This window comes from Ambystoma mexicanum, chromosome 1p (genome assembly GCF_040938575.1).
Source record: "Ambystoma mexicanum isolate Mex_15411 chromosome 1p, UKY_AmexF1_1, whole genome shotgun sequence".
Classification (NCBI taxonomy): domain Eukaryota; kingdom Metazoa; phylum Chordata; class Amphibia; order Caudata; family Ambystomatidae; genus Ambystoma; species Ambystoma mexicanum.
The window spans coordinates 152048914-152070082 of record NC_090921.1 but is presented as its reverse complement, the minus strand read 5'-3'; the positions used below and the strand labels follow the sequence as shown (position 1 = coordinate 152070082).

General features: G+C 43.6%; 1 protein-coding gene across 4 annotated transcripts in view; it reads left to right on the top strand.

Moving 5' to 3' along the window:
- LOC138567400 (monocarboxylate transporter 13-like) overlaps nt 1-21169 on the top strand; it is a 391669-nt gene that overhangs the window by 250060 nt on the left and 120440 nt on the right. The window contains exon 2 of one of the 4 annotated variants that reach the window (XM_069645576.1): nt 12063-12467. The exons of the other annotated variants lie outside the window; for them this stretch is intronic. The gene's annotated coding sequence lies outside the window, so the exon portion shown is untranslated. The remainder of the gene's footprint in view (nt 1-12062; nt 12468-21169) is intronic. 4 annotated transcript variants of the gene reach the window in all.

Genomic DNA, 21169 nt, shown 5'->3' with positions numbered 1-21169 from the left:
GTGGGGGTGTCCCTTGCAACACCCCCCTCACTATACTGTGTGGTATAGTGAATAGGGATTGCGGGGGACACCCCTGCAGCTCCGTAAAAAAATAAAATAAAAGGACCCTGCGGTGCCAGTTCCCAATCATGGAAGTGAAAGGGAACTGGCGCTGCAGGACTCAGCGTGTAAAAAAGGTAAGTAGGGTTTGTTTTAGTTGGGGGTGGGGGTGTGTTGAGGGTGTGGGTGGGGGAGTGTTCTGGGCATATTGTGGGTATTGTGGTTCGCACATTTCTCATGCATACTTTTCCATCGCTGACTTTTCCGCGACGGAAAAATCATGCAGATCCGAAACGAAATAGGCACAGATTCCAAGACACGAAACTGATTTATACCATAGTACACTTTTGGAACAATATTATAAACAAGAGCGTTGAACCGAGTAAACAGTCGTAGATAACAGTGGCATTGTACGAAAGACAGGAATGAAAAAGATTTTAATAATGAAAAGTTTAAACTGTAAATATATCATTTAAAAAATAAAAAATAGAGTACTTTCATATAATATTGCTGTTCAGGGTCCCTTTCTCTACACCCCCACTCTCAGGTTGCATGCCAGGGTTGTGGGGAAGAGGCACATTGCAGCCTACGCACACGTTGCTCAGCATGCAGCAGACAATGATGATATGACCAGCTTTCTGACAGTGGTAGAAGTGAAATGAAAAAAGTAGTGGAACTGTGGTCTCAACAGGGGAGAGAGTAGGTGGAAGTTTAGTGCATCATGTGCCAAGTGTTGCGTCCGGGGCATTCAATTAGTCTAAGTGACTAGTAACTAAGGCTCCTATTACAACTTTCCACTTCCACAGGGACATGAATGGACAAATCCTCTATGTAGAGTGGTGAATATGCTCATAAAAAGTAGAGGATGGGTAAACAGAAAAGAATAGAAGTAGTGGAACGCCACTCCCGACTGGTCCCGCTCACTGCGATCACTGCTTTCTGAGGCGTAGACATAAGGGCCAAACCATAGGCTTCTGAACCTGTTTTTCAAAATTCCTAAGGCTCTCTTAATGATGGCCCGTGTGCATAATGCGTGACATTGTTTCTCCTCTCCTCAGGCTTCTTGGGGTTACGATACGGAGCCATCAGCCATGGCAAGAGTGGTACCCTACATGCATGGAATTACGTGTCGGTGTTAGCACGCTGTTAGTTCCAGCCATGTTACACTCTACTATTAGTAAATGCTGTGGTTTGTAGTTCTTGTTATGCAGGATGTTGTAGATGGGTCCCACATCACCACTGGACATGCTTGCTTGTAATCCTGGTGTTAACAGTTCCCCGTGGATCCCTGCGTCAATTCCAGGTGTTTGCTCATCTAACCGCCATGCTATGTCCCGGCTGTGCGTGGTCATGTAAGATGGTGGGGTTCTGTGACGCAGGAACATCAAGTGGTGTACTGATCCTGGGAAGGGTGCACAACAGTGTGTGATGGTCATGCCAAGGCCACTGGTCATTTGCACATTCAGTGGGTGCTGCAGTTTCCTTTTACGGTACAATTGCACAGTGGCATTGTTTGGAAACAACGGCACATGGAGTGCTGTCCAGGGCCCCAATGATATTGGGGAATTGGGAAACATCGCACAAGTGTCCTATGATGGCGCTGGGTGCTTGGGAGTTTGTTGGCAGGTCTGTGTATGTGGCAGACTGGCATAGTAGGGCTATCAGGACACTCTTTGGGGACTTTAGAACTTGTGGGCTTTGCCATCCCATGTACCATACCAAATGTGCTTGGGATCTGACAGTGACTAGGACCTGAAGGACTGCAAACAACTTCAGGAAAGGGTGGGGGGGGATGAGCTTATGTTGATGCTGTTAAGAATGAGCTGCAGGACGTGAATGGTGGTGGACCCGTCAACGTGATAGGTTTGCATTATCTGCAGATCCCTTAGGTCCCATGAGGACACCCTGGGCCCGCGGAGGTTCCTCCCAGCTTGTAGTGCCTTCTGCCGAATGATGTCTGCATTCCTCGGGACCTCAGTCTGTTTGTACAGTTTCACCAGGTACAGTGCTCTCCAGCTGGCATTGTGGTATGTGCATTGGGAGTGCTTAAGGAATGGGTTTTTGTACCCTGGGTGGCGATTCTTGGAACCCGGGCCTGCAGTACCTTCACCTGGTGCTAATATATGCCTGCTTTTTGCAAGTTGGTCATTTCCAGACCTTACGCGGCATCGGTAGTCCTAACCGTGAATGGTATTTCCTCACAGTCGATATTTGATGCCTGGAGACTTGCACTGACATGATTTCACATGCTTTACCTTCGGACGCTATCCATCCACTCGCTCCGCATGTGGTGTGTGGCGGTTCATTTAGCGGGCAGTAAAACATCGGCGGTGGTAATTATCGGATACTATACAACTTCTGCCAAACTCTTAAACTGGCCATTAGACTTCACTTGCTTCAGATTGACTTTGCAAGTAATTTACGATTTGCACTTCACTTGCATTTATACTTAACTTTGCATATAAGATACATGATTCTAATTGGACCTTGGGTCTCTGCCACGATGATATTCAGCACAAATGAACACCTACATTGTATGGGATTAAAGAGGGACCCCTATTGTTCAACAAATATGCTAAACCCTTTCCCAACGTGCTCCCTCGTCTGGGCGTTGGGTATCACTGCCACGCTGATGATCCCCAGCTGTTCCTAAAGCTCCCCAGGGATCCTAACTTTCTTTCTGAAGTCTACTCTCACATTAAAGAGTGGACGCAGGGAAACTAGGTGAGCGTGCATGTTGAAAAAGTCCTCATGTATACGGGCTCACTTCTTTCAGGTATTACTCTACCTACTCTTCCGAAACTAAAAACGTTTTGGGCGAGGTTCTCATAAAGTAGTGAAAATAAAACAGCCGAAGAGAAAGAACTAATTTCGTTTGCGCTACTGTTAGAAATGCTCAGGTATGCTCAGGTCACCTTATTCTCAAAGGTGACCTGTGCATTTCACGAGGGACATATTTGGAAAAGAAATTTTGGCGGGGGAACCCCCCAAACCCTCCCTAGATCGTTATAGCTCCCTCGCTACGCCCAGTCGCCCCCACTATTTCAGAGAACTATCAACACACACACACTGAAAGAAATCACAAGAAACTAATCTTTGATCACTGCCCCTGATGCCAAAAGCTATCTTTGGGACTGCATGGCTATGCCTGTGATTCTATTGTGCCAAAGGTCACACAACATGGCTTTTGAATATACTGCTTTGGGTGAGGCTGTTCACTTTTGGCTCGCCGGCCCACCGGGTGACAAAAAGTTAATGCTTCGGCCCCACATTCAAAACGGTTGGACAAGCCTGGACTAGACAGTAGCGCAAATATGCCCTGTCTAGCCCCCTTGCATACACTATCGTCGAGTGCATGCATCCGACATTAATGAAGGATAGGCCCAGGAGTTCACTTCACAGAGACGAGCCGTTAAAGGGCCCATCTCGGTGAAATGCTCGAAAGGAAAAAAGCATTTCATGCCTGGCCTGGTTGGGAAACGGAAATGCTATCATGTCAGCTGCGGTTTAATCTGCAGCCGTCATGATTTGCACCTCCCTCTGCACATGTTCCCAACAAGGATGACCCTCTTTTCGGCGCAATTAAACGTGCATTAAACATTCCTTGAATCACTTGTGTATAGGCGTGTTATAAATGCCATATCATATCAAATCATTCCATTTGTGAAATGTTTTGAGGATCTGGCCCTTTGTGTCTTATTCGATCCCTGCTTGGATATGACCCTGGTAGTTAATGTTTCCCCCTTTTTTCATCATGTTAAATTTGTCAGGTGGGAACGCCCACCTGCTTCCGGCCTTAGTCCCCCCTTCCTTTTGATGGGGTTTTTGGGGTTTTTGATATAAAGTTTATATAAATGTTATATAAAAAAGATATCAAAATGTTTTGATATTGCTTTCAAATACAATGTATACTTGATATAAAATCTGTATAATTTTATATCAATTTGATACAAAGTGAATATAAATGTTATATAAAAATGATGTAACCATTGGAGCAGCGGGTTATTGTGCTGCTTGACTGACTATAGAGGGCGAAGTGAGCTCTGAAGACAGAGGGCCTCATTCCGAGTTGACCGGGTCCGGGTCCGGTCTGGTTGAATGGGGACTTACCGGATCATTCCGACCCTGGAGGACCCGGTAAATCCCCATTCAACCAACCATTTCCCATTCCCATTTAAGCCCCCATAGGGCTCAATGGGAATGGGGAATGTGCTAATAACGGGCCCGCGAATAGCAGGCCCGTTATTAGCGCCCTGGTCCCTTAGCGGGACCCGCAAAGGACGTGTGATCTGACCACACGTTCTTTGCGGCTCCCACTAAGGGACCTCGGAATTGGGCGGTAAGGGTTTAACGGAACCAGTCTCCTTACCGGTGACCATTAACGCTTACCGCCCAACTTGGAATGAGGCCCAGAGACTGTGAACTTAGGGTTTTGCAGAGTGCTGCAGCGCTGAAGCAGGGAGAGGGGTTACGCCCAAGGTGATTATAAGCGTACATACATTTTATAAGTAGTATAGATGACGTCATGATGTTATAATTGTAATGACATGAGCTAGAGAGTTTGCGAGGACGGTTCTAGTATATTTTAATGCAAGTAAAATCTGAATAAAAATTGCTGTTTTAAATGTTAGAAAACCATTGTTGTTTATAATATATGGTTGCGTCTGTATGTTTAGCGGTTATGGAGCAAATATTTACAGGCATGAAGCGGTCAGAAATATAATATGGCAAAGGGTCGTTGGTAGGTATGGAGTGTGTCAAGAGCTTATAGCATAAGCTGTGAATCAACAACATAGTTCTACTTTGTGTCTTATCTTATATCGTGCGATTAAAAATATAGAAACTGTTTCTCTAGGCCATAATGATTTGTTGATCTCTTATAAGTTAAGTGTGGTTTATAGTCCTAATATAAAAGACCCCAAACTATTGGCTTCGTCAATCATTGTTTTCTTTTTTGAATGAAGACTCTTGAACCAAGTTGATACAGCGTCACCACCACCATTAAAATTTAACTTTACCATGCCTATACAAAAACACCAACTTTTGGCTTTGTCACTGCTTGTTTTCTTTTTAAACAATGAAAGCAATTTGCTTTGCAAATAAAGTGTCTTCACCAGAGCCTATAAAAAAGTCCAAAGTATTGCCGTGGTAAAATACAAAATGACAGAGCGCAATGCCAGGTTTACAGTGGCAATACAAAAAGACCATTGGCTTGGACATTGCTTGTTTTCTTTTAAAAACAATGCATATGCAGTCAGATGCAGTCGAATATGTTTATTCAGAAAGTGTCGGGAGCGGCTGGTGCCTTCTGCGGCAATACGGCTTGACGTCCTCAATCCTCATCTGGTTGGACGTTAGGTCCTTTCTTTCGAATGTTCCTGATACCGCCCATGAGCCGTTCCGAGAGCGAGCCCAGCTGTAGCGGGAGCGTTTTACATCCATGTTGCTGGTGTTTAGACTGCGTCCCGCAGTCTTCACTGGTTCCTGGCATACTCTTGGGTCCAAAAAATATCTCGGCACGGCGTGCTGCGCTCAGGCACGGCTGGGGCTACGTCTTGGAAGGCAGACAAGCAGTGGCTGTCTGAATAAGGTATAAGAGAGCAGAAGACAGTTCTCAGGCTGTACAAGTCTTCTTGCATACGCCTTTTGTAAGCATTGTCTTCATGTATGTACGCTAAAATGGGAGAACTGGTGTACAGAAAAAGTCAGTGATTCTCCCAAAAAATTATTAATCTGCTCCAAATCCCAAACTTTCCCCAACTCTCCCTAAGCAAAGTCCGGAAGTTAAATCCCCGGCCATTACCCCCTCTATAATCCTTGAGAGTGCCTGGTCCACAGAAGTGGCAACGATTAACCCTGGGTCCAGCGGTATTGGCGTTGACCTCACGCAGGAGGCAGAGGGTGAGTATGGCGAAAGCTGATGTACTGCCTGTTTCTGTCGAGAAAAATCTTGAGCCGTATGGCGGAAACTGCGAGCCACTTTGTGGGATAGCCAGGTCGCTATCTATGGGGTTTGACAACCCTAAAAGCACCCACACCTTTTAAAAGAACACAATGGATAACAAGGTTATTTCCCCTTTTTTCAACATCCCCATCAGACTTAAAGGGGTCTAAGAGTAGTTCCGAATTACAGGCCACCTTCATAATGGTGTTAGGGCATGGCTTTGAGGACAGTTCCCAAATGCCCATCTCCTCGGATCACTGTTCATTGGTAAAAGACAACATAACCAAGGATTTGAATAAATGTACCAATTTTACTGATTTCCGTGTATGGATAGACTCTTTATGATATGATATGGCATTTATAACGCGACCTCGTAGGGAACTATCATATAATTAAAATGGATAACTATAGTCAAACTGACCTTTTACTCCCTCTACCGATTCTACTGACTCAACCACACTCAGGTTGAAAGGATAATTGGTGCCAAACTGATCATCAATTTGTGAAAGTGTCTTTGCTCCCACAATTTACACAGGCGACTGTAATGCCCCCTGGCCCTCGGCCAGTAGTAGGAGGGCCCTTGTCAGGTTCTAACACCTCATCATCGGTAAATGTAAGGAACCCTAAACTAGGGCCCATGGGCCTATGTCAACTGACGAAAGCCTGCACTACTTCAAGCGTGTTCAGGAACCTGCGAGTAAGGAAGTCATCGATGCCGATGCCGATGGTTAGGGACGAGAATAGAAGAGATTTTATTATGGACAAGAGGAATGCCATCATCACTGATACTGAGAGACCAAGTGGGAAGAGAAGCCTTATGGAACAAGGTTTTGGCTTGGTTTCACCAAAGAACTGGTCTGAAGTTACGACTTGAAGATTTTACGAAGGCTAGAGATCAATGGCTGGTGCTCCCAAGAGCATAGGGAGTGAATTTTGGTAGGATGTGGGGCCAGTAATTGCCATCTTTTCTCAGCATTTGGAAATATATGCCTAAGGGCTCTTCAAATCTGAATCTTATAGTGGGTGAACCCAGGGTTTTGTTCTTTTTGTCCGTACCCTGGAGGGAACCTTGAGGTTTTGAGTTTGGCTATGTTGTCATTTTTATGTTTATTGAATGTTTTATCAATTCTGTTTTGTGTTAACGCTCTGATGCCTGCAGGATTTCAGCGTGAAAGAAAGAAAGAAAGAAAGAAAGAAAGAAAGAAAGAAAGAAAGAAAGAAAGAAAGAAAGAAAGAAAGAAAGAAAGAAAGAAAGAAAGAAAGAAAGAAAGAAAATACAAAATGAGAGAGCACAATGGCTGGTTTACAGGGGCAATACAAAAGACCATTGGCTTGGACAATGCCTGTTTCCTTTAAAACACAGCATGTGCAGTTAGATAGAAAATATCAATGATAGAACCATCTCTTGTTAGACAGCAAAAGTGATTGCCTTTTAAACGCTCAAGAATGGATGACATTTTTGCATGTTGCAGACCTCAGCAAAAAAGACGTGTGACTATTGATAAGAAGGGCCATGTATTTTGCTGTGTAAGCATTGGTGCTGCTTATGATTGGATGATATAATGCATTCGATCACCGTATTTAGGAACTCCAGGTGGGTTGGACAGTCATTTTGAATTTTGCAGGCCTCAGCAAAAAAGACATGTGTGGCTATTGATAAGAAGGGCCATGTATTTTGCTGTGTAAGCATTGGTGCTGCTTATGAATGGATGATATAATGCATTCGATCACCGTATTTAGGAACTCCAGGTGGGTTGGACAGTCATTTTGAATTTTGCAGGCCTCAGCAAAAAAGACATGTGTGGCTATTGATAAGAAGTGTTTGCATTTTGCATCAATGGTACTATGCAGCAAATATAAAACAGCTGTAGCATTTTGGGACTGTCCATATAACGTGCATTTTACTGTGTCATAGAAATCCCATTACACGGTAGATAGCTGCTGATTGGTGATTTTTGTACAGTACATGGGCCTCATTACCGTTCTGGCGGTCAGACTGCCGTTGCTTCCGGCGGGTTTCCCCGGACCTGTAAAAATGTACTGGCGCCTTACTTCCCGGTGCCACCGGCTTGTTACGAGTCCAGCGGACGGGAAGTCAAGCACCGGTAAATGCGTTAATCCCCATTCCCATAGAGTCCGATAGGACTCTATGGGAGTGGGCACAAGGAAGCACCAGCACCGCTGCTAACGGTGCTGGTGCTTCCGTGATTTAGCGACTGCTGCGCCCAGCAGGGTCTGGCCTGTCGGGCACAGCGGTTCTGGCAGACAAACACAGTTTTCCTGTCCGGAAACAAGGGTGCCAGTGAACTTATCGTCACCCTTATTTCCGGACCGACAAACTTGTCATGCAGCCCCATGTGCTTCTGTTAGCCGCAGGTGGCAGGGGAGGGGTGTGATTATTTTTGCGATTCCTTGAAAGGGTCAACTGTGATAAAGGAGGAACAGCTGTTTGCGAACCGTGTGGATTTTTTATTGGAGTTACATTTTGACAGAAGAATCCATCTGGGAGTTTCAGCTGTGAAGGACAGAGGCCATTGTCAACAACCAACTTCAAGGACAGTAAAAAGTGAGTTGTTTTTTAAAAAACTATATCTATATGTTTTGCTGCTATTTTAAGACTTGTGCTCTAATAACATGTAGATGTATCACTTATTTGTGGTTGTAACTTCTGTGCTAGCCCGCATATTTGACTTCCTGCATTGCTGTCACCCAAACCCTCCCTCGATCGTGGCATGATAGCATGTTGGTCCCGGTTCTAAATAAGGGCTCATAAACGGACCCCAGTAACTATCGCCTACTGGCGATGTTGGATGTGTCTGCCAATTTGCTAGGCTCTTGCACGAGGAACTAACTAGCTGAGAAGAGAATGCTAATATCATTCCTTGGAATCAAATTGGGTTTAGAAAAGGCTGCTCCACCTCAGTCAATGTGCTAGCCCTTACAGCCATAATCCAACAGTCATGGCAGATCTGTCAAAACCCTATCTATGTGGTATTCGTGGACTCCAGTGCTGCATTTGATGCAAGACTATGGGGGAAGTTGCTCAGCTGGGGGATCCCATAAGGCTTACTGAAGATGATCATGCTGTTGCATGACATAACAAGGGTCAAGGTATGGCTGGAAAGCAACCAACAGTGGCTCCTCCTGCTGGATTGGTACAAAAATGGGCGTTAAGCAGGGCTGCGTACTGGTTGCCCTGCTGTTCAACTTGTATCTGCCCGACATGGGGCTGGCCTTGAACGACCCACGATGTACTCAACCCAAACTGGGAGACCAAGCCACACAGTGGTTTGGATATGCTGATGATATTTTTGTCGTAGATCTCACTCCAGGTGGCCTTCAAATTGCATTGGACAACCTTCACTCATTCTCAAGGGACAATTCACTCAAAGTGAACTCAGCCAAAACTAAAATCATGGTGTTTAAGCCTCCACACAAACAGGTGGTTCAAGTTGCTTGGAGCCTCATGGGAGTTCCGATCAAAGTGGTCAACCAAAACATCTATTTGGGTGTTGTGTTTGATACAAAACTAGTGTCCTCCTCCCACTTGAATAAACTTAAGGTGGGCTGTGCCCAAATTATTGGGGCCATCTGCTCATTTGTTTCTAAAGGTGGCGGATACTCTGTGAGTTACCTGATAAAATTATACTCTGAAAATCACTCCTATCATCTGTTATGGTGCAGAGGAGTGGGCATTGGGGTCACTGGAGGCTGTCTCTCGAATCGAGTTGACCACCCTCAAACGCATATTAAGACTCCCGCAGTATGTCTCCTCTGAAACGCTTTTCTTGGAGTTTGGTGTACTACCGATATCCAAGCGAGTTATGCTGTCTTGCGTTACATTGTATTGGAAGTCAGTTCATGCTCCTCGTCATACTCTTATGGTGTTGTTGTATGCTTTCCATTAAAGGTGCTTTTCTGAAATCATCCACTCTGGGATCGCTTAAACACCTTTGTGATTCATGGCTCTAGAGATCTCACGGGGCGTCCCTTGAAATGAATATCAACCGGTTCAAGAGGGTCCCCCTTTAGTCTTTCAACCTAGACCAAATGGTAGTTAATTTAGCCTCAAAATCCACCGCAGAATGCCTCTACCCAAATATTATGGAAAGATGATTGGCTCCTTCCTATAGACAGAATTTTATCAGCAATCCTTCCGTTTGGGACCATATACGCTTCACATTCAATGAACCCAAAACATTTGAGATTACTGGCTGTTGGCTTAAAGTCAACAGAGAACATAGACTTTGCCGGTTCTGTGGTGAATCAGCATTAGAATCTGTTCGCCACCTCCACTGTGACTGTTATGCAATGATGATGCTTCGATCAAAAGCTATCAGAGCCTCGGGTCTTGACATGGGCGTTTGCCCTAATGAACTTTGGGCTATCTTCATGTCTGGGAATCATGAGGGAATGTCAAATTGTGGAAGGAAATCTATGAAATAATTGCAGATATCGAGGCATGATACTGATTTTAATGGAATTTTTAATGACAATGAAATGCCATTAATGTGTGTTAGGATGTTTACGATGTATGCATTCAAAGCTACTAATTTAACTGCATAATACTTAACAAATAAAAAATAAATCTGTGCTGGGAGAGATAAGGAAGGCTTTTAATATATACTTATATTTTTTTCACTGCAGGGACATTCTGCAGGGCTTATCAACTTCTTATTCTAGATAACGTGGTTTTCGCAGCTTGCTCAGGGGTGTGATGGCATTGCTTAGTTGCATTTTCAAGTAATGGTTGACATATTTAGTGTTTCTTGGGGTCTATTTTGACACGTTAGCGATATGGATCTGAATATATGACATGCAGAAATATTTTTTTGCAAAATGATGTCACAAGGCTCTTATACCTTTTAAATGAGTGCTAGGTTGTTTTAAGCAACCCTAGAGGTTGAGAGCAGTTGTAGCCTGTTTGGATGTATTAACCAGCACAAAAATATAAAAGCTACATTTGCAATTTAGACTCAGGGCGTGGACAAGTTTGTTTTGTGCAAGCAAAGAACCCTGTGTGCTATGGAGGCTTAGAGTGTTAGGACTCGATTTCTACATGTGAGTGCTGCAATATGTGCTTTATTAATTGCTGGTTAGATGTGTGATATTGTGGGCTATTAATTTAAAATACTGTTTTAACTTTTGCTGTGTTTCATAGAATATTGACACAGATTTTAAAAAATGCAGGGCTTTGTGAATTTGTAGTTTGGCCGGCTGTGCGTGGCAAGGTTTGAGTATGTGACAGAATTCACACATTTGCTAAAATGGTGTAGCCGCGATGTTTTCACACAAGTGGGTGCAAATGTTGATTTTAAAAAAATGGTCCAAGTGCTAGGGGCTGCATTGGTATCAGGACGCGATCAGTGTCTTTGCAACATGCTGTGTGTTGCTACAGTTGGAATATGGTTAGTTAATATTTTTAAAAGAGGTGAATGGTGTAAAAGCTGACTTCTTTTAAGCTCAAGTTATGGTTCAGTCCATGCTGCACATTGCGCTGGACTCATTATGTATTTTTAAGTATGTGCTACAACTTAAATATTTTTTTGAAGCATGCAAAGTGGTATAAATTACAGTACAAGTAGTACAAACCAAAAACACATTTGTGCCTATTTTCTGTGTGCAGGGAAGAACAGAGTGTTAGGACTCAATATTTACATGTGAAAGCTACAATGTGTGCTTTATTAATTGCGTGTCAGATGTGTGACATTGGGTGCTAGCAATTTAAAATACAGTTTAAACGTTCACTGTCTTTCATAGAATATTGACACAGCTTTTTAAAATGCAGGGCTTTGTAAATGTATGGTTTGACCGGCTGGGCATGACAGGGTTTGAGTATGTGTCAGAGATCACACTTTTGATGAAGTGCTGTAGCCGAGATTCTTTTATACAAACGGATTGAAACCCCAATTCTCTGGGGCTAAGTGTTTGGTTGTTACATAGGGTTTAAGATGTTGACGCTGACATTGTAATATGCTGAGTGTTTCGACAGTTGGAATATTATTGGTGAATATTGTAATGTGCTGATTCTCATTGTGTAAAAGATGTCCTATTCTGATTCTATTTTCTTTTTATTTAGAGAGACCATCTCTTCCAACAACTGGATGATGCAGCAGCCATACTCTCTGGATGTGGAATGTACCAGCCGGCCCCCGGTAGCCGATGGATTTATGGAGTTTGGTGCAACATAGACCCAAGAATGATGGGGGGTCTGCCGCAGTTTCAGAATGGCTTTTGGGGAGCTTCACCACGGGCGAACGGATGGGGCAGTTCAACGATGGAGATTGACTTCTCTGATTCCTCAATGGACCTCAGTCATCAATGTCTACGGAATGGCCCGATTTATGGATGCAGGCCCATGGAACTGCAACAGATTTCACTGCTTTTTTGTCACGAGGGGGTATACATTTGGGACAGCGTTGCTACCAAGGCTTAATCATGGAATGCTATAGGAAGTGGTATTGAGCTCCCAGCCAGTGCTACAGTATGTGACGGTAGCCATGACAGTTTTTACATGTGAAGCATTGTCTTGCAGGTTCATGGGGTGGGTAGCCATATCACATTTTAGCTACAAATCAGTGATTGTAACTCAGAAACTCACTACAAAGGGATATCCTGAGAAGTTGATAAAAAGATTTTTTTTTAAAGTGTCTAACAGCAATAGAGAAGCTCTGTCAGTGTCGGATGCCGGCTCAAACTCAGAGGGTAATCTGCTACTACTAAGCTGCGGGAACACACGTTTCTGCTGTTTACGTATGTTTGTGTTCCAGGGCAAACTTCGGTTTAACACAACAGCAAAACGTGATGGATTGTTTTGAATCGTATTTCGCTAAAGCACCCCAGAGTGACATTTAGATGGCATTTGGGCTATAAAAAACATTGGCAAAAATAAATGACCATCTCACGACTTCACAGTAAAAAAAACAATTTGTGCCTGATAGCATTTAAATTGAGGAGCTAGTGCTGAGGATGTATACGAATTGTACGCATGACAATTTTTCGAATAACAATTGACCTTCTAGACAATTGACCGAATTTAAAAAGTCAGTTAAGATATATATGCGGGGGGAAACCCCCCGCACCCTCCTACCCAAACCAACCTCCACCCCAACCCCCCACCCAATCCCCCTATATTATTATTACCCCAACCCAACCCATTATATATATAAAAATGACCATACGGTCAATTGTGCAGAAGGTCAATTCGGACCCCTGTTATTCGAACAATTGTATCATTCGAACAATTGTAAACGAACAATTCGGCTAATACCAGTGCTAAACATAGATGTATGCCAGTGACAGTCACATTAATCCCAAGAGCTAATGTGCTAGTTTAGAGGCTTTGTAACCAGGAAGCTTCCACAAGCCTCCCGTGAGTGCACAATATAAATATGTTAATGGGATTCACTTTTGATCTCACACTTAAGAACTGGCTTTACGGTTCAACTGAACACTAGTCTGATGATTAAAAGGTGCATGTCTCTTAATTTTCACAGTGTCAGTAACCTCATAAAATACATATAGTGCATCCACTATATGGCATGTTCCCGGCGTTTATTGTTCCTTCTGTACTTTAAAAGCCAACCTTACTGGGAATTTTCAGGCTTCCTTCATCTTGCTAGGCTGCAAACTAAGTTCAAAGCTCTAAGCATTTGCAAGCATGTTCACGTAAAACTGGGCGCATTTCTTTGCAAACTGTTGCTGACTCAATGAGAACCAGTACTTCCTATGCTACAACTCGCCAGCCATAGAAAGCAAACACCAATGGCCGAAGTGTACAAAAAGAAGTAGTGGGACTATGTTTGCTACTGGTCTGTCCCGCTCCCTACAAACCCCATCACTGCGCCCCCTCCCACACAGAATCCAAACCCCCAAACAAACACACATGCTACGCATGGGAATGTGCAGTGAAGTGCAATGAAGTGCAAGCTTCAACTTCTTCCTACACTTATTTTAAAACTAAACCATTCCAGAACGGTTTCTTTTTAAAATAAAAGTATAGGAACGGTGAAACTTAAAAACATTTTTTTTAAAAGTATGGGAGCGCTGCTCCCGTCCTCTCCCGCCCACTTTGACCTCTGGCAAACATGGTAAAATATATCGTAGCCTTTTAATCTCAAGGACTCTGGCTCCTCCTCCTTCTGGCCCCCTACTTCCTCATCTTTTGAGTACCATCTCTCTTCTTTTTCCAAACCTATTCCTGTCTCCTTTTGTACTATTTACCGACCTCCTGGCTCTTCTACTGACTTTCCTGACCATCTTGATTCTCTGCTATATCTTCTTCTTCCTTCCACCTCTCCCTTTTTTTTCATGGTAACTTTAATGTTCCCCTTCTTACTGCTTCTACTCAGTCTCCTCTCCTGTCACTCATCGATTCTTACCATCCAAATCTTCTTCCTTCCCCTCCCTCTCATTAGTCAGGCTCCTGCCTTGACCTTATCTTTTCTTCACTCCCCTCCGCGGGACTATTGCTGCTTATCCTATTCACTCTACTGATCATCTTTTATTTGCCCACTCCCTCTCCTTCCACTCATCCTCACTTCCAACCCCTCCTTCTCCCTTATTCATCCTGATGACATTGCACACTCTCTTCACTATTCTCTTCTGTCTTCTCTTGATTGTGATTTCCCTTTCCCCTACTTTTCCCCCTCCTTTGGACCACCACAGTCTTGGCTCACTCCCGCTCTCACTTCGCTCGACTACAGTATCCACAAATCCAAATGGGGCTGGAAGAAGTCCCAATCCCATTCTGACCTCTGTGCTCTTTCCTCACTACACTTTGCTTATGACCACGCTTTACTTACTGCTAAAAAAATGCTGCTTTTCTAAACTCACGCTTTTCCTTTCCCATCACCCCCGTCGTCTCTTTCAACTTCTGCACATAATCCTCTCTCCTCGACCCCCTGATTCCCTCTATTTTTTCATCTCTTTCCTCCACCGACTTTGCTAATTACTTTACCTCTAAAGTTGTCGCTCTTCACTCTTCTTTCCCAACTGCTGCTGCCCCCTCCTATTCTTTCTGATCGATTCTTCCCAATTCCTTCTTCTCTCATCTCTGATTGCCTAACTGCCATCCAGGACCGGTGTGCCGCCAATGATCTTTGTCTGAATGCCAGCAAGACTGAGATCCTCCTCATCGGCACACCTTCACCATCCTTGCCTCTCACTCTATGGCCGGCTTCCCTTGGCCGCCCTCCTACCCCCACCTGCGCGGCTAACCAGCTCGGGGTCATCTTTGACTCCACACTTTCCTTCTCCGCCCACATCTGAGGTCTCTAAAAAGTCACATTTCTTACTGCACCTCCTCAGAGGTACTCTGCCTTTCCTCTCCTTCCCCCAGAAGCTCATGGTATCCCAAGCTCCAGTTCTCTCTAGGGTGGACTATTGTAACAGCCTCTTTCTAAATCTACCTGCCTCTACTCTTCGCCCTCTGCAACTAATCCAGAACAGGTACCTGCTCACCCTGCCACCCTCCCGCACTGCCTCCGGGCCACCCCTTGCACTGGGGTCTGTATCTGTACCCATACAGCACCCCCTTTTTCTTCCTGCACTTATTAGACCTACCCTGTCTGCTGCCTTAAACCTAGCACTTGCAAATTGCTGGCTGCACTACCAATGTCTGTTGTCTTTATTATTTATTTATTGTTATTTATCTGTTTCTCCTCTGCTTCGCACTTTCCGCTTCTCCCCCCTTCCATGCACTTTCCCCTCCCCCTCTCCCATGCACTTGCGCATTCTCAATGTCACTGGGCCTAGTAAGATAAGCTGTTTTGTTCTCCCCTGCTCCCCACCCTTGCCTTGTCGCGCTCTGAAACACTGTGCACGAGCGCGATAGAAATAAAATATCAATATCAACATCAATTGTTCATTATCTTCCTTTTCTCCTCTTTCCAACCTTGATACTTCTGCCCTTCCTGCTTGTGACCAACCCACTGCTTCTCCTTCTGTCCCTCTTCCTTTCACTCTTATTCCTCAAATCTGCCCTCATCCTATTCCTTATTTCACTTGATTTAATTCCTCCATTAATAATTCTTGTTTCCCTTCCTTATTTAAACATGCGCTCACCCTTCCTATTCTGGACAAACCCTCCCATGATCCTTCTAATCCGGCTAAGGTCTGCCCTATTTCTCTTCTTCTCTTTCTCGCCAAGCTCTTAGAGCATGCTGTATACTCCCAGATCAATTCCTATGATATGATATGGCATTTCTAACGTGCCTATACACAAGTGTTTCAAGGCGTAACGAGGCAAGGAGGCTGTTCCAGAGGGAGGCCCCAGCCGAAGAAAGAGATCTACCACCAACTTTCTGCTTGGAGAAGCGACTGATCCTGAGGGAGTTGGAGGTGGAGAAGCAAAGAGCTTGAGTAGGAAGGTATTAGCGGCGAGAGAGTTGGAGGTAGTGAGGACCCATGCCCCATAAGGCCTTGTGGACAATGCAGAGGGTCTTGAACTTAAACCTTGCAGCCACTGGGAGCCAATGCAGAGATTTCAGTGCTGGAGAGATACGGTCCCTGGGCTTGAGGCCAGGGACAAGTCTCTCAGTCTTGTTCTGGATGAGTTGCTGAGGTCGGAGAGTAGAAGCGGGCAGATTTAGAAAGAGGTTGTTGCAGTCGTCCAGCCCAGAGAGAACCAGAGCTCTAGAGACAGTGAGCTTCTGGGGGAAGGAGAGGAAAGGAAGAATACCCCTCAGGAGGTGCAGCTGGTAGTTTGACTTCTTAGAGATGTCAGAGATTGGAGAGTGTGGAGTCGAAGATGACCAGGAGGTTCTTAACCTCACAGGTTGCAGCAGGAAGAGGGCCAAGGGAGGCTAAGGGAGGCACACCAGAGAGTGCCAGGAAAGGAGGGTGCAGGTGTGCTGATGAGGAGAACGGCAGAGCTCATTGGCGGCACACCTCTCCTGGATAGCAAACAGACAGTCAGAGATGAGAGAAGGAGAAGAGGTGGCAGAGGGGAGCCTGAAAATGAGCTGAGTGTCATCCACATAGCACTGAAAGTTGGGGCAGAGAGCGGCAATGCAGTGGGCAAGAGGTGCCAGGTACTGGTTGAACAGCCAGGGAGAGATGTTACATCCCTGGGGACCCAATTTGGACCTGGCAGGGTCGATCAGAGGGGAACGAGGTGAGCCAGGCCACCTCTGTCTCAATCTTCACTCCCTTCTGCCACCACTTCAATCTGGTTTCTGTCCCTCTCATTCCACTAAGGCTGTCCTTCTGCATGTGTCCAAGACTCTTCTCACTGCCTGACACTCTTAAGCTGTCCACTGTCCTTATACTTCTTGACCTTTCTGCAGCATTCAATACTGTCGATAATCTACTTGTTTTTTTTATTTAATTTTTATTTAAAATGAAATAGTTCACATGTTAAACCTTTCATCTTTTGTACATACAATGGTTAGATATAGTTGAAAACAAAAAAAGAAAAGAGGAGAAAAAAAAACCTATGGTTATTCTGTTTCCTTTTTTTCTGTAGAAGGGGAAAGAAAAAGTATGTGGCTATTCTGTTTCCTTTTTTCAGTTATCTTCAAATATCATGTTTAGAAAGCTAATAATTGTGAAGATTTCTTCCTTTGTACCACCGTAGCGTAGAGAAATGTGGCCCATCGATCTTCGGTTGAAAGTTCGGTTGTTGAGGATAGATACATATCTCTAATGCTTGACTTTGTATCAGCCAGTGCCGGGCATGAAGTGATAATGTGCTGTAGGGTTTCGAGTTTGTTTGCTTGTTTGAAGAAACGGTAAAAGGCCTTGTCTTTTGATACAAGTTTCCTAGTTAATAGTAGTTCTTGAGTTGGAATCAGATTTAGGCGAAAACGTAGGAAGGTGTCTCTGGCAAGAGCAGATGGGAAACGTTTCAGATATGATGGGAGGCAGTTTAATGGATGATCATCCAATTTACATTCTTGGTTGAGTTTGAGATGTGCTTTGGCGTCGATGGTCGCTATCCAGTCATTTTGTTCAATTTTCTTTTTTGCTTTCCCCGGGCGTTGAGTTAGCAATTCTATAGATATATTTGCCAAAATTCTAATCGCTTCATGTGTTTTTTTCCAGATCAACAGCGTAATTGCTTGTGTTGTGCGGTCTTTTTGTTGGAATATGTGTAGTGCAGGGATATGTAAATCAGAGATGATTTTCCTATGTAAAATGAAGCTTTCGCCATGTGTAAAGTGACTTGAGTGATTGGAGTGCCAGTTCATATCAGAGGCGGGCCATCGGGAAGGATTGAGGTAACAAAAGAACTTTCCTCCAAAACATGCCTTCTAGACACAGCCATATTAATACATCCGTGTTAATCATAGATTCACTTTCATAAAGAAGGATTGCTATAACTTTTTGCCTATAGAATGTTATGATAGGCTGAACTGAAACTTTCCCATGTTTGCGATGTAGAAAGCGACCTTGACGGGCTAATGATAGGAGTTTTCACCAGTAAAAGGCTAGTTCAATCAGGGGTGATTGAGTTACCCAAATCCCCAGGTATTTGACAGTTGTTACTTGCTCAAGGGGTTGGTCATTCAAGAATAATGTTTTCATTTTCTGTTTTGACTTGTGGGATGGAGCAAACAGCATCAGTTTTGATTTTTGCATGTTTATTTCTAGTTGATTTTCCTTCACATAGGCCTCTAATTTTAACAGTGCTACTTGAAGACCTCTTGGGGTCTGTGAGCACAGAACAACGTCATCTGCGTACATAATTCATGCAATGGTTGTTGCATTTAATTTTGGTGGATTTGACTGCAGCAAGTTGGTCTCAGTTTCGTAATCTGACGTGAATAAATTGAATAGCGTTGCTGCGAGTGGGCAGCCTTGCTTCAGTCCATTATATGTGGGGATGGTGTCAGTTACTGTGCCGTCTTGTGAAAGTCTAACTCTGATAGATGTTTTTCCATGGAGTAGCTTTATTGGTTCCAGAATGTCATTTGGGCATCCCCATTGCTGCATTTGGACCAGAGCTGTGTTCTTTTAACTAGGTCAAATGCGGGTTTAAGATCAATGAATGCTGTATATATTTTATTGTGAATTGCCTTCTGTTTCAGCAGATTCAATAAGAGTAGATTGATGTTAGTTCCGACATGTTTGACAAAACCTGTTTGTCTTGTTGCGAATATATGGTTGGCTTTGGCCCAGGTGTTTAGTTTGTCCAGCAAAATGCTAGCAAACATCTTTCATAGCGTGTCTAGGAGGGCGGTAGGTCTGTAATTGCATGGGTCTTTTGTGTCGCCTTTTTTTAAAATTGGTAACGGGATTGCTGTTTGCCATGATGGTGGAATGGAGTTGGTTTTGGCAATTGTTTTGAAGATGTGAGAGCAGATATCTACCCACATGGTTTTGTTCACTTTAATGAGTTCATTTGAGAGGCCATCAGCTCCAGCAGCGCATGAGGGATTTAAGTTGGTGATGGCTTTCTCAATATCTTCTGTCTGCCAAGTAAAGGTCCAAGGATGTTGTTGTCGGTTTGTGTCTTGAGTATCTGTGTTAGTAGTACTCTTATAGAGCTTCAAAAAGTGTGTTTTCCATCCCTGTTCGTCGATGTCTGTTGAAAGTTTGTCTATCAATGTTGTTTGGGGGTTCAATCATTTCCATAAATCTCTTGTATTACAGTTGTTGAGAGCATGCAGCATTTTTTCCGCGTCATTTTGACTTTGTAGTGCTCTGTTCAATCTTGTCCAGTTTTTGTACTGTTGTTTCAGTAGTCTTATTTTTTCATGGTTCATGTGCGGCATCCGCTGTATCTTTTTGATTTCACTTCTCAGGTCCTCTTTTTTGTTTGCTTCTGTAGTCGAAAAGGCATGTATATGAAGATGGTTCTTATGAGTATTTGATGTTCTGAGAAGCTTGAATGGATTCAATAGTTGTGGATAGTTCAACCGTCTTTCGTCTGACATAGAAGTGCAAGTGATTACATCAGATAATGTTCTCAGATCATGGTGAGAGCTCTTCAATCTGTTCAAACCTGAATTTAAGGATTATTACCGGAAGATTTAATTTTTCTTTCAATCGATTGAACATTTGCCACAAGATTGTCATTAGGGTGTGGTCACTGTTGTCAGATTTCACATTTCTGACGTGTAGAAGCTTTGATTCTATCTGTTTGGATTTGAAGATGTAATTGATGATGGCACCAGAGGAGCCTCGAGTCCATGTATGCAATGGATTGTTGGTTAGTTTATCCAAAAAGTGCACTCTGACGAGACCCCTGGTAGACGTTTTTTTTAGCCATCATTGAGCTTGTGTGGACAGATTTTTTGGTTCTAACTCCAACCCTGTGTGATCATACAAATGCAGGTTGAAATCCCTGTATAATATTGGGTGAATATTTGGATATTTTAGGATGATTTCATCTATACTGGTGAAGATTCTGTCGATGTATGCGTCATCAGCAATGGCCATCGGGTTCCAGTAGTTATTAAATATTCCAAGTATTGTGATTTGGATCCATTCATTTACTTTAATTGATTCCATGATTGTGAGGTTGCTGGTCACTTTAATGGTCACTTTAATGAGGGTCGCAGATTGGCTGCATTGTAATCCATGATTCTTGGATACAGATGATGTCATATTGAGGTAGATCATGTGTCTGGTCGCGGAAGAGGTGGCCATATCCTTGCGTATTCCAGGAGCACAATTACATTTCGGATTCAGGAGTTTTCAGTGATGGTTATTGGGTGGTATCCACACTCTCTGAATATGCTGTTTGTGACCATTCCATTATCCTCCGTATATGGTGGTCATTATGATCAGAGTGTTTTTGGAAAGATATGGGAAGCTCTTGGTGATTATTTTCTATATGCCAACCACTTTTATGTGAGTTTTCATCTCTTGTTCTGCTCTGGTAATTATCCATCCGATAGTCTTGTGATAGTCAAGTGGCCTTTTCTTTCTAGAATTTTTTCCATTTGGGCTTCTTTTTGTGGTTCGATACCAAGCAGGTTTAGATTGTTTTTTTCCTTCATAATCAAGTGTTTCATGTTAGAAGATATAAGAATTAAATGAATTTGGTCCAAGTGACTTTCATCCACGAAGTCCACTGTCAGAATCTCGTGTGTGGTGATTTTATGTAGATTCGGTATGGCTCTAAAGAGGTGCAGAACATTTCTTCTATTAAGAACCAGTTCATGTGTGTTAGCTTCTATTCTTTTAAAAATACTGCTTGTGAAGTTGTAATTTTCCGCAGGTTAACAAAGATTGGCT